Source organism: Micromys minutus (genome assembly GCF_963924665.1).
Source record: "Micromys minutus genome assembly, chromosome: 1".
Classification (NCBI taxonomy): domain Eukaryota; kingdom Metazoa; phylum Chordata; class Mammalia; order Rodentia; family Muridae; genus Micromys; species Micromys minutus.
This window is the reverse complement of record NC_137969.1, coordinates 35,142,144-35,156,516: the sequence shown is the minus strand read 5'-3', so window position 1 is coordinate 35,156,516 and position 14,373 is coordinate 35,142,144.

Sequence of the window (14,373 nt, the reverse complement as noted above, 5' to 3'; positions counted from 1 at the left end):
CTTACTGTGAGTAGTGCATTTTCCTAGGCAAGGGATCTTGGAATGTGTAAGAATGGAAAATGTTTATGAGTACCAGAATGCATGCATTCACTCTTCTTTTCTGAGTATTGAAATAATGGTAACAAGTATGTCAAGCCCTTACCACTTTGACTTCTGTACACTGAATTGTGAGATGAGACAAACCACTGCTCATCTACGTTTCTTTTTCCAGGGAATATTATCACAGCAATAGGAAAAAAAATAAGATAAAAGAAAATCTAGAAACAGAATCAAGTTCATAGCCATTCATTGAGGAAAATCAAAGGCAGTTGCTATATAGAGATAGATTTTTACAATAAATAGTGCTTCAGCAACTCACAGCTTCTTCTTAAACAAAAATGTACATACAGGTATACCTTCAATAAAAATTAGCTCAGTTTTTGCACTATTCCTAATATCAGCTGTAAAACATACAACATACCCAGGTAGGAAAAAAACTGCAATGAGTCCTTTTTCAAAGGTATGACCTATGAATACAATATTCTCTAATTATGAGTTATTAAAATTTAGAATTCTGGTTCTATAGAAGACATTGTTAATAGAACAAAACCACCAGCTGTAGTTTATGATAATTTATTTCACAGACATGTATTTAAAGTGTACAAAATTCATAAAATTCCACAACAAAGTTTAAACATTCTAATTGAAAAATGAATAAAATATGTGAATGGCATTTTGCCAAAGTCTTACTAGAGTAGAAAATAAACATAAGGGGATTTTTAACACCCCTTGTTACCAGAGAGATGCAAACACAATTATGTACTTACTAGATGGTTACTATCCAAAACCTCTGACAAAACTATATGCTGTTTAAGATGTGGAAGAAGAGGACCATTCATTTATTTTAAGTGGAAATGCTAATATGACCACTACTTTATAGTTTTGCTGTTATTTTACAAAGATCAACATGGGTTCTCCACATAATCCAGCAATGATGCCATTCAAGTTGTTGTCTATTTTTCTTTGTGTTGTTTTTAATTTGCTGATACATTCTGTTTAATCTCCACTTATTCAATTGATTTGCCATCTTCTGTTCATACAAACATTTATATGAGGATGCTTACAGAAAAATTCTGTGGATCACTCCCAACCCTTGTTAGACAAAATACTCTTGATAAATTATGATGAGTGATAAAACATGTTCATCCCTCTAATAAGATATTATGTGGCCCAAAAGAAGAATAAGCTACCAAGTAAATAAAACACTTAGATGAACACTAGTTGTATGTTTGTAAGTAAAAAAAGAAACCCAAACTTTACACTATATGACTTAGGTTGTGTAACATTATGAAGTGTAGACATGTTGAAACATTAGAAAAATCAGTTGTTTCCAGAGGTTGGGGAAAGTGTTTGGCCAGAGTATTGGTTAGGAGAAGCACAGGTTGACTGCTTTCACTTTAAAAAGATTGCAAAGTTTCTGTAAGGCTAAGGACATCGTCAAGAAAACAAAACGGCAACCAACAGAATGGGAAAAGATCTTTACCAACACCACATCAGATAGAGGCCTAATATCCAAGGTGTACAAGGAACTCAAAAAGCTAGACACCAGAGAATCAAATAACCCTATTAAAAAATGGGGTACAGAGCTAAACAAATCATTTTCAGTTGAGGAACACCGAATGGCCGAAAAACATCTGAGGAAGTGCTCGACATCCTTAGCCATCAGGGAAATGCAAATCAAAACAACCCTAAGATTCCACCTCACACCAGTCAGATTGGCCAAGATCCAAAACTCAGATGACAGCAGATGCTGGCGAGGCTGCGGAGAAATAGGAACACTTCTTCACTGTTGGTGGGGTTGCAAGCTAATACAACCACTCTGGAAATCTGTCTGGCGATACCTCAGAAAATTGGATATAGTACTACCTGAAGACCCAGCTATTCCACTTCTGGGCATATACCCCAGAGACACTTTAATACACAACAAAGATATATGCACCACAATGTTCATAGAGGCTCTATTTATAATAGCCAGAAGCTGGAAGGAACCCAGATGTCCTTCAGAAGACGAATGGATACAAAAATTGTGGTACATATACACAATGGAATACTTCTCAGCCACCAGAAACAATGAGTTAACCAAATTCTTAAGAAAATGGCTGCATCTAGAGAAGATCATCCTGAGTGAGATAACCCAGTCACAAAAGAACAGACATAATATGCAGTCACTGATAGTAGGATGCTAACCCCAGAGGCTTGCACGCCCCCAGAAACAACTCACAGACTGTATGAAGTCCAAGAAATAAAGAAAACAAAAACTATACATATATTCACAAAACAAGAAGACTTTGACTATTTCCATGTTGCGTTTTGTTTTGCATGTACTTTACGCTTATTGAAACTAGTACGTTTTCAATGCATACTGTCAAGCCCTTGAAAAAAATCAAGTACTGACTAAAAAACATATTCACATGGTTTTATGTAAAATTTATTTTAATGTCTGAATAAACAGTACTGACAAAAATGTATAATTTTAAGCAAAAAATGTTTAAAATCTTTAAAAAAAATAATAAGCTGTTAGTCTTTTGTGTAGATGGAAATATCTCAAGAAACACTTCTTGTTATGATTAATAATTTAAGTCTTATTTGTAACAGATAAGAGACCAATGTATTTTCCATGTATTTTCATGTTTAAAAAAAAATAAATCTTGTTTTGAATACAAAAAAAAAATAAAATAAAACAAGAAAACCCACTCTAATTTTTTATAGCTATATCATTAGTATACGATATTTTATTGATTACATGTTAGTGAGCTTCACATTTGAAAATCAATGACTTAAAGAAAATAAAGATTACACTTGAATTTTCAAGAGGAATGAAAATCTGATAAAAAAAAAAAAAAAAAAAGCTATTCCATGAAGTACTGTAATGGTGCATACTTTACTGGGTGCATTTGTAAGCACTGTAGAGATACATGAATGAACACAGTTTGTGAAAATCACTAAAGTCATTTAGGAAATCAGGGCCTTCTGGAATGGAGTGAAGAATGGTCCCAAACAATCTATTTGTATTGCAAATGCATACATGCCTCAGTAGATAAAAGGCAGAATAGATGCTGACTCAAGTTAATTTGGAGTTATGTGGAGTCTATAAAACCAAGGACAGAGGGACCAATATGGAAGGATTGCAGTTTCAATGTTAAGGTTCCTCCCCAGATATCTGATGATCAAATGTAAGCATAACAAGTACATACCCAAACTGCACAGCTAGATATTCATTGTGGTCAGTGAGATGCAGGTTTTTGACTGTTGTAGTAGTTGTGAAAATCAGAAGGGAATGGAGCCAGAATGCATCATGTAGCAACACATTAGTGCTGGAGATAGGAGACTCATTTTTACAATATACACATTGTTACAAAGAAATACTGATGATAATATGTCTTACACATACCTTCAAAGAGACACAGATTCCTTTGCTTTGTCAGCTAAATGCGCCTTCAAACAATACTTCAATTATAGTGAATATACCTAGCATACAAGTTATAAAACAGTAAGAGGAACTTAATAGACTTGGGTAATTCCAGACAGAGGGGGAAATATTTAAATTGAAACCAGTGCATTTTGTTGGACTAGAAAGTCCTTAAAAAGCATTTTTCCCCAAAGCAAAATAAATACTCCAACAATAAAACTAACTGTGATGGGATATGTCAAGAGGCTCAGGCAATAACTGAAAATATGAAAGTGACTAAAGCTAAAGATTTTGAGTAACTATGTAAGAATCAACCGGATTATAATTCTAAGTATAAAATATTCACAAATCTATATTGATGTAAATTATGCAATGAATAAACAAATAATACAGGATATTACATCTAGAATAACTGAAGAGTTCTCAGTAAATCACATAGGTTGTCTGCTTTGAAGATGGCAAGTGGCCTTTAATATCTCTTTAAAGTGTGGGCTCTGCAAAATATATCACATAGCTGCTCTTTTGAACCAAGGAATACCCTTCCTTATCCCTACCACTAGTGTCTCCTTTTGGTAATACTTTCTTACTTATCATTGGTTTCAGATTTTCATCATAAATTGGATAACAATCAATAAGTAAACCATAGGCCAATGATTATACATTTTAATATAGAAATTTTATTACCTGCCTGAGAAAATGACTAAGATTTTCTGTTCATTATTATGTCTTCTAGAAACCATTCCTATGACCTTAAGAGTAACTCTTTTTGTCTGGTTTCTGGGAACATGTAAAGCAATGATCCTACTTTTCAACTGAAAGGTAATTTTGCCTCAGTAAAATGATGTGACACTAGTCCTAAAATTGAGCCCTTTGGAACAACATTTCAGAATGTCATACTCTTGGGAGTAACACCACACCACCCATTTTAAATAGAGAAACAAAACAAAACGAAACATCGAAAAAATAAAACAACAACAACAAAAGAAAAAAAAAACAAAAAAAAAAAAAAACCAGACATGTATCTTAGTCACTGAAAACCACTTGTAGTTTGGCAAATTATCCTGGGATTTATTATGACTGGTGAGAAGGAGTATTAGGAAAATATGGGAGGTTAGACTTACTGGATATATAGAGAGTGTGAAAACTTCATGTCCTGTTCAAAGTCTCAAGTATGCCTTTGTAGCAGAAAGAGCACTTGGCAATGTTCCAGCCATGAAGAGGTTCTTCTGTGGCTGCCACAGCATCCTGCAGTCAACCAGTACTCCTTATTGGCTCAACGCCAACAACCAAGTATTTCTTTCTCTTTCCCATACTTGTGTGTAAAGAAATAAAGTCCCTTATTTGATAGTATTCCAATGTGGGGAACTTTGGGTACTGGTTAGGTTTAAATGAGATAAAGAGTGTGTGGCTTCCGTGATGAGGCAGGGAGCTTGTGATGTTGTGTAGAGAAAAAGGGACTTCTCTGAGTTTACTCACCGAATTGACCTTGAATTTTTAACTCCCCTCCCTGCCACTATATTGCAAGTAACAAATGTGGGTTGAGACATTTAGGCTATAGTGTTGTTTTAGCAGTCCCCCAGAGGGCAGTTGCACATAGACCATGATGGCAGGAGTCGGGTTTGCATGTGTTTAATATATGAACATTACTGCATTGAAATTAATCTTGTGAATGCTGTGATTGGACCATCACTGGACTCTTGGCTTGGTCTGTTTCTCAGGACATATCATCCAGCTTCAGGGAAACAAGTGAATGAAACTGTTACATTGCAACCCCTTTCATCACAAATTGGTGAGCATAGATGCTTGACTTTCAAGGGCATAGCTTTCTTTTCTTTATATGGATGTTTCTGCCCACATCACTGATCTTGAAATGTACTCCATCACCCTGGAGCAGTTAACCTGTTACAGTTCTTTCATATGCACAGGCAGATTGGTTGTGGCTAGAATAGAATTACCTTTGAAACTGCACTGCATTCTGTCATAACGCTCACACGCTGAGCCGCAAGCACACTGTCAATTTATGAGTTTTGCTTTATTTCTTCAATCCTGACTTCTTGTGATTAGGAGAGTCTGCTCAGTCAACTGAGACTGCCTCTTGGCTAGTTTGTTTTCTTAGGACTCACTTTGGCATACACAGTGATTATTTTATGCTAAATGATAAATCCAAGTTACTAACAGGAAATTAGATTGCTAATCACAAATAGTAACGTGATTTACATTTGGAAACAAGGAAATTCTACAGAGTTGTTCTGCATGATCAAGGGTAGAAGTCGTTAGAGGACTATATAGACAAAAAGAAAGAGCAAGAACTGAAGATTCTATCAAAGATATTGAACAATCAAGTGGAAGAATGCTAGTTTCTGTAAGAGAACTATTTGATTTAAATAATTTCACCTTTTAGATCTTGGCTAGAAGTGAAGTACTGTTGCCATCTTCAATGATGGCATGTCAGAGTGAACATCCTATTTCAGTGCCAGAGTGCTGGCCAGGATTTCTGTCACAAACACAACCTCGTGTTGATGTCATCTACAGTAGAAGCAACTCTGAGAGCTTCACGTTTCTGAGGAAATGAGTTGGCAGAGATAGCTGCTTCATTTTTAGTGAAAATCCAAGTCTCTTCAGCATCAAGATGACATCTGGAAGTAAACCAATCACAGGCTTTTTAGGAGTGACTACCATACGTCTGTGCAGGACCCAGTATTGTGAAGTAGACACTATCAGTCAGCACCCAACTAGAAAATCAGAAACTACCTTAAATACTTGAAACACAGTTGTTGGTATATTAGCACCTTGTAGGTGCTGTGGAGTTGGCTCTCCAGATATGGAAGAGTTAAGAAGACTAAAGGAGATGCCATAGCATGGCAGAAATGAGCAACGTCAGAAATCCATTCTTATTAGCCTCTAAAAGCAGAAGTGTATGAGATGGAGGTTCTTTTGGTGCCCAGCAGATAGGACTATATAAACTGCAATTCCTGTGTGTCTGAGATCCAGGGCTCCAACCTCAGTTGGCATCTTGCTATTTCTGCCTGTGGTGCTGCTTCACATGGTTTATTTCTTGATTTATCCAGATTACTCCAATATACCTTTACTCACTTATTCTTTAGAGAAGGAAGCTGCCACATAATCCCAAGTATGAGAATGGACTGAAAGAGAGAAGTCCATTATAGGCATATAGAAGGACAACTTGAAGCACTACCAAGGATACTAGCAATAATGCAGTGACTAGCAATGCATTATATAGAGCGATGGCTGTGGTGATGAGGTAAGATTATAATTAGTATTTCAGAAGAAGTCGGAAACTAGGAGACTTGGCAAATCCTTACTAAGAAGATAGTGGTTTGTCCTACTGAGTCCACAAACAAGACGTGTATTGTAGCCTGAGTGTTGAAGGTATTTAATGGCTTCACATGTCCCATTTTTATTTTTGTTTAATTTGAGACATTGTAGTATATAAAAAAACCAAACCAAACAAAAACAGAGCTTCCTTTCTTAAATGGTAATGCTATTGTGGCTCCAATGAAGAAAATTGGAATTTTTTTTCTTTTGTAGTCAGCAGTCTAAGGTGGTCTGAAATATCTTGTCCCATATCAGGAGTATTGCAGAAAAAGTCTGGTGCTTTGCAATTGACCTAGAAGAAGCACAGCTGTCTGGTTTCTCCAAAGACATCTTGAACCCAAAGCTTCTGCCCCCCTATTCCTGGTTCATCAGCACCATGAAAGTGTGAAGTTTATAAATGCACAGTAAGAGGGTGATTTAAAAAATATCCAGCTTAATTATGTGAATATGAATAACAGCAAAGGTTTAGATAAAGCTTAATATTTTAGATAACATCCTAACTAAATGCCATTTCCTCTTATGCTCCTCCAAGTCCAGTTACAGACATGTTGTGTTGGAATTGAGCTTGCTATATGGAATAAGAAGGTACTCCCCACGACTTTTCTGAGCATCACATAGACACCATCCTTTTCAAGGAACTTAAGTTCCATCTTCAGATGTGCCCTAGTTTAAGAGTTGAGGGGAGAGTCTTTAATGAATGTGGGTATACTATAAAGTTTGATAAATTTTCTTTCTCCTCAACCCCTGCTGTAAGCAAAGTTTTCATTTTTCACATTTTCCCTGCCAGTCTTCAAAATGTTACCACAATTTAGATGTCAGAAGAATTGTGAACACAGCAACAACACAAAAATAACCCAAACAAGAACAACAACAAATGCTAGGTATAGTTTTGAATATATTACATTTTTAGTTGGAAAACTCTCTTTTTTTTAATTGAACAACTTTATTTTAAAAAACAAAGAGAAATGTACAGATTTTAAACATTTTTGCATAAAAGTATATGAATACATTTTTGTTAGTACTTGTTTTTTTTTAAAAGGTTTGACAGTGTGCATTAAGATCTTATTAGTTACAATGAGCATAAAGTACATATAAAACATGTAACCTGGAATTAGTCAAAGTTTTCTTGGTGTATAAAGATTGAGCATAATGGTTTTTCATTTTTTTCTTAAACTTCATACAGTCTGTGAGTTGTTTCTGGGGGTGTTCATAGCTTTCTGGGGTTAGAAAACTCTCTTTTAGGAGTTTGTTTTGTTCATTTCTGCCCTAACTGAACGAGAAGCTTCTATCACAGCTCTCTTTGCACATTCCTGACTCAGTATGAAATGATTCTTTTGTAGAAAAGGTCAAGAGAAATTAAATTTGGGTCTTAACCATATAGAATTATTTCTCTACAATTAAACAACTGTTGTAAGGTAAAACTATGTAATGACTCAAAATAAGCAAAGCTTTCAGTGAATTTAAAGGAGAATCCATGCATGCCCAGTTTAACTTCCAATTTAGTCACTCACTCAATATGTGGTCTTAATTCCTTTTGCTTTGGTGTCCCATAATGTCATTGACAAATCAAAGAAATATCTTTAAGTAAATTGTCCTTAGTAGGGCCTGGCAAATAGGTACCAAACGTAAAATTATACTCTTCATATTTCTTTATATTATAGTTGTATTTTCAATAATTCAGAGTTGACAGGTTTGATCTGTTTCCAGTATTCTAAGTCTTCTACTCTGCTCAAAATCTACTTTCTCACCCTGGTAGTCAAATCTGGATTCTAAAAATAGGTTTTTCTTCCTTGGCATAAGTACTGGGTCTTACTTGTTAACATAGTCCTACACATGTTTTTGTCTTTCCTTTATTTTCTAACTATGGGCAATGATAAAGAATCACCACACCATCTTTGAAGATAGGAAGGTCTTTAGCTTTCATATGCTGCAGAGTTCTACTATAATGCTTGAACCAGTTTGTTACTTTTACCAATAAAAATTAGATCAATGGCTGATAAGAAACACCACTGGAGATTTTGGTTTTATTGTGCTGGTAATCAAATTTAAGCCTTCATGAATGTTAAGCAATCTTTTAACAACAGGACCACATTGTTAATCTCAATAAGTTGGGGGTTTGTTTGAACACAGGATTTCATTTACTGATTTAATGTCATATAGGAAAGCCTAGAAAGCCTAGCACAACAGACAGAGTCTAAATTAGCCCTTAGTTCTTCTCTCAGTTGTCATGCCCTTCCTTCATGCATGGCACTGGCTTCTACTTTGCTACTTTCCTGGCTCCAGTTTGGTACCTTAATTTGCCTTAGCATGGCTTTTTAGGTCTGGTTAGTATGCTGGAATCTTATAAATAAGCTAATTATATTGCCTTTCATCCTTCATAAATGATGAACGTGTGGCTCATGTCTTTAATAAATCTGTAAAACATACCTGAAAAAGTATTGAGTCTTATTCTCCTTTATTATTCCAAATAAAGTTTTAAAAGTTGTTTTTAACGAGTATGAGTAATTGACTACAAACTTCTTAGTATCACATGCATACAGTGCATGCAGAAGCTAGAAAAGGGCATCAAATTTTAGGGAACTGGAGTTATAGACAGTTGAAATACTACCATATGGGGGTTAGGAATCAAACCCAGGTTCTCTGTGAGAGTAACAAATGTTCTTAACTACCAAGTCATCTTCACACCCCCAGTGTTGTTTAGAAATTCTCTTACACAATGGAATACTACTCAGCCACCAGAAACAATGACTTAACCAAGTTCTTAAGAAAATCGCTGCATCTAGAGAATATCATCCTGAGTGAGATAACCCAGTCACAAAAGAACAGACATAATATGCAGTCACTGATAGTGGGATGCTAACCCCAGAGGCTCGCACTGCCCCAGAAACAACTCACAGACTGTATGAAGTCCAAGAAATAAAGAAAACAAAACAAAACAAGAAAAATATTTACAAACAAGAAAACTTTAACTATTTCCATGTTACATTTTGTTTTACATGTACTTTAGCTCATTGTAACTATTAAGTTTTCAAGGCATACTATCAAACCTTGAAAAAATCAAGTACTGACTAAAAAATATATTCATATAGTTTTATGTAAAAATTATGTTAAAATCTGAAAAAAAGTACTGACAAAAATGTATAATTTTAAGCAAAAAATGTTTAAAATCTGTACATTTATCTTTGTTTTGTAAAATAAAGTTGTTTTTTTTTTAAAAAAGAAATTCTCTTCTATTTCTGCATAGAATATAATGAATACAAGTATATGGCTTGTTTTTTTTACTGGTTATTTTATTTATTTACATTTCAAATGTTATCCCCCTTCCCAGTTTCCCCTCCACAAGCCCCCTATCCCCTCTTCCCTCTACCTGTCTCTATGAGGGTGCTCCACAACCTGCCCACCCACTCCTGCCTCAGCAGCCTAGCATTCTCCTACCTTGGGGTATCAAGCATCCACAGGACCAATGGGGCTGCCCTCCCGGTGATGGCAATCCTCTGCTACATATCCACCTAGAGCCATGGGTAATCCCTGTGTATTCTTTGGTTGGTGGTTTAGTTCCTGGGATCACTGAGGGTGTGTTGTCTGGTTGGTTGCTATTGTTAATCTCTCTGAGGTTGAAAACCACTCTCCAGTTCCTATAGTCCTTCTCCTAACTTACCTATTGGGGTCCCCGAGCTTAGTGCAATGTTTGACTGTGTACACGTCCATCTGTATTGGTCCAGTTCTGATACAGTCTCTAAGGAGACAGATATACCTGGGTCCTGTCAGTAAGCAGTTCTTGGCATCAGCAATAATGTCTCGGTTTGGTGTCAGCAGAAGGGATGGCTCCCTATTGTCAGTAGTCTCTCAATGGCCTGTCCTTCACTTTCTGCTCTACTCTTTGTTCATGTAGTTCCCTTTGACAGGAGGATTCTGGATTACTATTTTTGAGATGGATGGCCCAATCCCTGAACTGGAGGCCATGCCTATCTGCTGGATATGGTCTCTAAAGGTGTTTTCTCCCTTTTGCTGTGTATTTTGGCTAAAGTCCTGCCTGTTTGGTCCTGGAAAACTCTTGGGTTCCTACCATCAGGGACTTTCTAGGGGCTACTCCCAGTTCCCCTTCCCCACTGCTATAAATTTACTTTAAAATTCCTGACCCTCTGTTTTTCTCCCACATCTCCTCCCATATCTGAACTGACCCTCTTTTCCTTCCACCATCTCTCTCCCTCCAAGATCCCTGTCTCCCTCTACTTCCCAGAGATTATCTTCTTCCCTCTACTGAGTAGTACCTTAGCATCCATACTTTGGTGTGATCTTTTTTCTTGAGTTTAATATTATCTGTGAGTTGTATCATGGGTATTTTGAGCTTCCTTTTGTCTAATGTCCACTTACCAGTGAGTACATACCATTTGTGTTCTTTGTGACTGGGTTACCACACTCAAGATATTTTTAAGTTCCATTCATTTGTCTGTGAATTTCATAAAATCATTGTTTTTTGTAATATCAGAGTAGTATTCCATTATGTAAATATAACATATTTTCTGTATCCATTGCTCTGTTGAGGGACATCTGGGTTCTTTCTGGCTTCTGTCTATTATAAATAAGGCTGCTATGACATAGTGGAACATGTGTCTTTGATATATGTTGGAGCATCTTTTGGGTATATGCCTAGGAGTGGTATATCTGGGTCCTCAGGTAGTACTATGTCCAATTTTTTGAGAAGCCTCCATACTGATTTCCAGATTGGTTTAACCAGCTTGCCCTTGCACCAACAATGGAGGAATGTTCCCCTATTTCACATTTTTTGCCAGCATCTTCTGTCACCTGAGTTTTTGATCTTAGCCATTCTGACTGTTTTAGGGTAGAATCTCAGGGTTGTTTTGATTTGCATTTCCCTGAAGACTAAAGATGTTGAACATTCTTTAATTGTTTCTCAGCCATTTGAGATTCCTCAGTTGAGAATACTTTTCTTAGCTCTGCCCCCCATTTTTAATGGGGTTATTTGGGTCTCTGGAGTTTAACTTCTTGAGTTCTTAGTATATTTTGGATATTGGACTTAGATGTATATTTAGTAAAGATCTTTTCCCAATCTGTGGATTGCTATTTTGTTCTATTGACAGTTTCTTTTCCTTACAGAATCTTTTCAATTTTATTAGGTCCCATTTGTCAATTCTTGATCTTAGAGCATTAGTCATTGGTGTTCTGTTCAGAAATTTTTTCCCTGTGCCAATGTGTTCAAGATTCCATCTTGCCAGGCATCCATAGATTGTTTTAATGTTTAATTGAAGGAATGAGAGGAATGTATATATTCTATACTTAAGAATTAAAATTCAATAACATTGATTCTTTTGATATCACTATACACTTGTCTTATACATTTTAACTTTGGAAAGAACATCTAATGTTACAGCACACATAACGTAAGAATATGTGTGAAGAATAGTATCCAGTTTAGGCATGTTTTTTTTTTTTTTTATTATGGGATCTTCTTTTATACAATATGAATATAATGTTTAGTTCATCTTAGCTGATAATGTTATAGATGGAGGTACATAATTTATTGTCTTAAAAGGCAAGCATGAAACAGAAAGGTTGACATGTGGCCCTCTTCTCTCTACATCTTTTTGCCTTCTAGCCTTTGTATCAGAGGCCATGGATCACCCATCAATATGCTTAGTGGATTCTTAACCTGTCACAGGATCTGTGAAGAGGGCAAGCAATTAAAGACATTCTTTTGGCTGGACTACAAATGTCTCACCAGCACTTGATTGAGATTCTCACCTTCTTTACTACAGGTCATCAGGAAGTAATAACTTTCACTCTCTACAGTGTAGAATGACGTTTAAACTGATCAGGAAAAATGAGTCACTGATTCCTAAGCAGCAAGAAGTTTTTGCCATGACTCTGATTTTAGAATTTCTCATTTCTAAAGGAGAGAGAGGGATTTGTTATGCTGTAAATATGTGTAAATGTTGCAATAGTAAGATAGTACTAATGCACATTAGTAATAATGATGAAGGTATCATGATCATGTGGTTCTTCTTGTATATATTCTTTAAGACATCTAAGCCTCCTTATTCTGTAGGTATTTGTATTGTATTTTTTAAACAAAGGAATTAAGACTCAGAAAAGCTAACAGCTATATGAAATTTATGTACTTTTTGTAGATGGCATATTCTCCAATATTGGGGGGGTACAGATTGGTACAGAGCTTTGAAAATATATTAGTATCAAATGATCATAATAGAATTTTATACCTTTATCAAGACACATAGAGTGAATAAAAATTATCCATGTGGCAATTTAACTCTTTGTTTATCAGTAAATGTAAAAACTAAGTGGTTTAAATGCTATTGAAATTTGAAGAAATTTTGAATTTCATTATAGTTACTTTTAGTTTATTTTGATTTGAACGTGTATGCAGGAAAGCTATGGGAAAGGGTATAGAACCTTGTATTTGTGGTTGCCAGTAATCTTTGGTAGTAAGGTAGGATGAAAAACTGTCTCCAGGTCTTCATCTACTCTGTCTCTGTGTCTCTGTCTCTGTCTCTGTCTCTCTCTATATATCTCCCTCTCTTCATATTGCTAAGTTATTTCAATCCACATATCCCTAGTGTCTTTTCTCAGGCCTCACTTGTTAGTTATACCTTGGACCTTTGATATTGAGGTATGAGTCCTTCATGGAGAGAGACAGCTGGAAGAGAGTTGCTGAGAATGACCTACTAGCTAGTGAACAATAAATATATGACTAGGTCTCAGCACCATTGATATTTTGGGGATGTTCATTCTGCAGTTAGAACTGGCTGTTACAGTTTTCATATCTTTCTGGAGTTGTGTCCATCTAGAGGATCGTAGAGCCTCAGTATGCTGTGTGGCTTCATATTATTTACCTGTGGGAGTATATGACAATCTGCTCTTCCTCTTAGCCATCTACTCTTCTCAGAGAAGATGATAGCCATGGAGCTTAAGGCAATGCCTTTGAGAATCAAATAGCTCCATTCAGTGGACTCAGCCTCAGATATTTAAGCTGGGCACATATTACTTCCATCTCCCATGTTCCTGTGTGACTACCCCCAAATACAGTATTCTCTATTGCTCTGGGATTGATGAGATCTTTAAATACTCTAATAGAAGACATGCTAACATGCAGTAGGGGTGGGAGGTTCACATTTCCCTTTTACTATGTTGAATTTTGCTTTTGCTTTATGGTCTATCTCTTTATGCTCAACTCTCCTAAAGGAAGCCTGACATTATATGTGTGCATTCCATTTCAAGCTTCTCTGCCTCCCTACTTCTGACTGCTTCTGTTTGCTTCATCTAACAAGAACATTAATCATTTTGTATGTTTTTCTACTGGGATACGATGGACATGATTATTCATATACAGGAGTAAACAAATTCAGCTTGTTTTCTTCTGGGAGCCAATAAACCTAGAAGCTATTAATTTATGTTGGAGAATGGGAGTTTAAGAAGCTTTTCTTTTTTAATGATGCATTCCCTATAACTCTATTGCATTTCCTCTGGGAAATAGCAGGAGAGTCCTCCTGTGGCTAATTTAACATCTGCTCTAGTGTGGAAAGGTCTTTTTATTTGTACATTTTATTTGT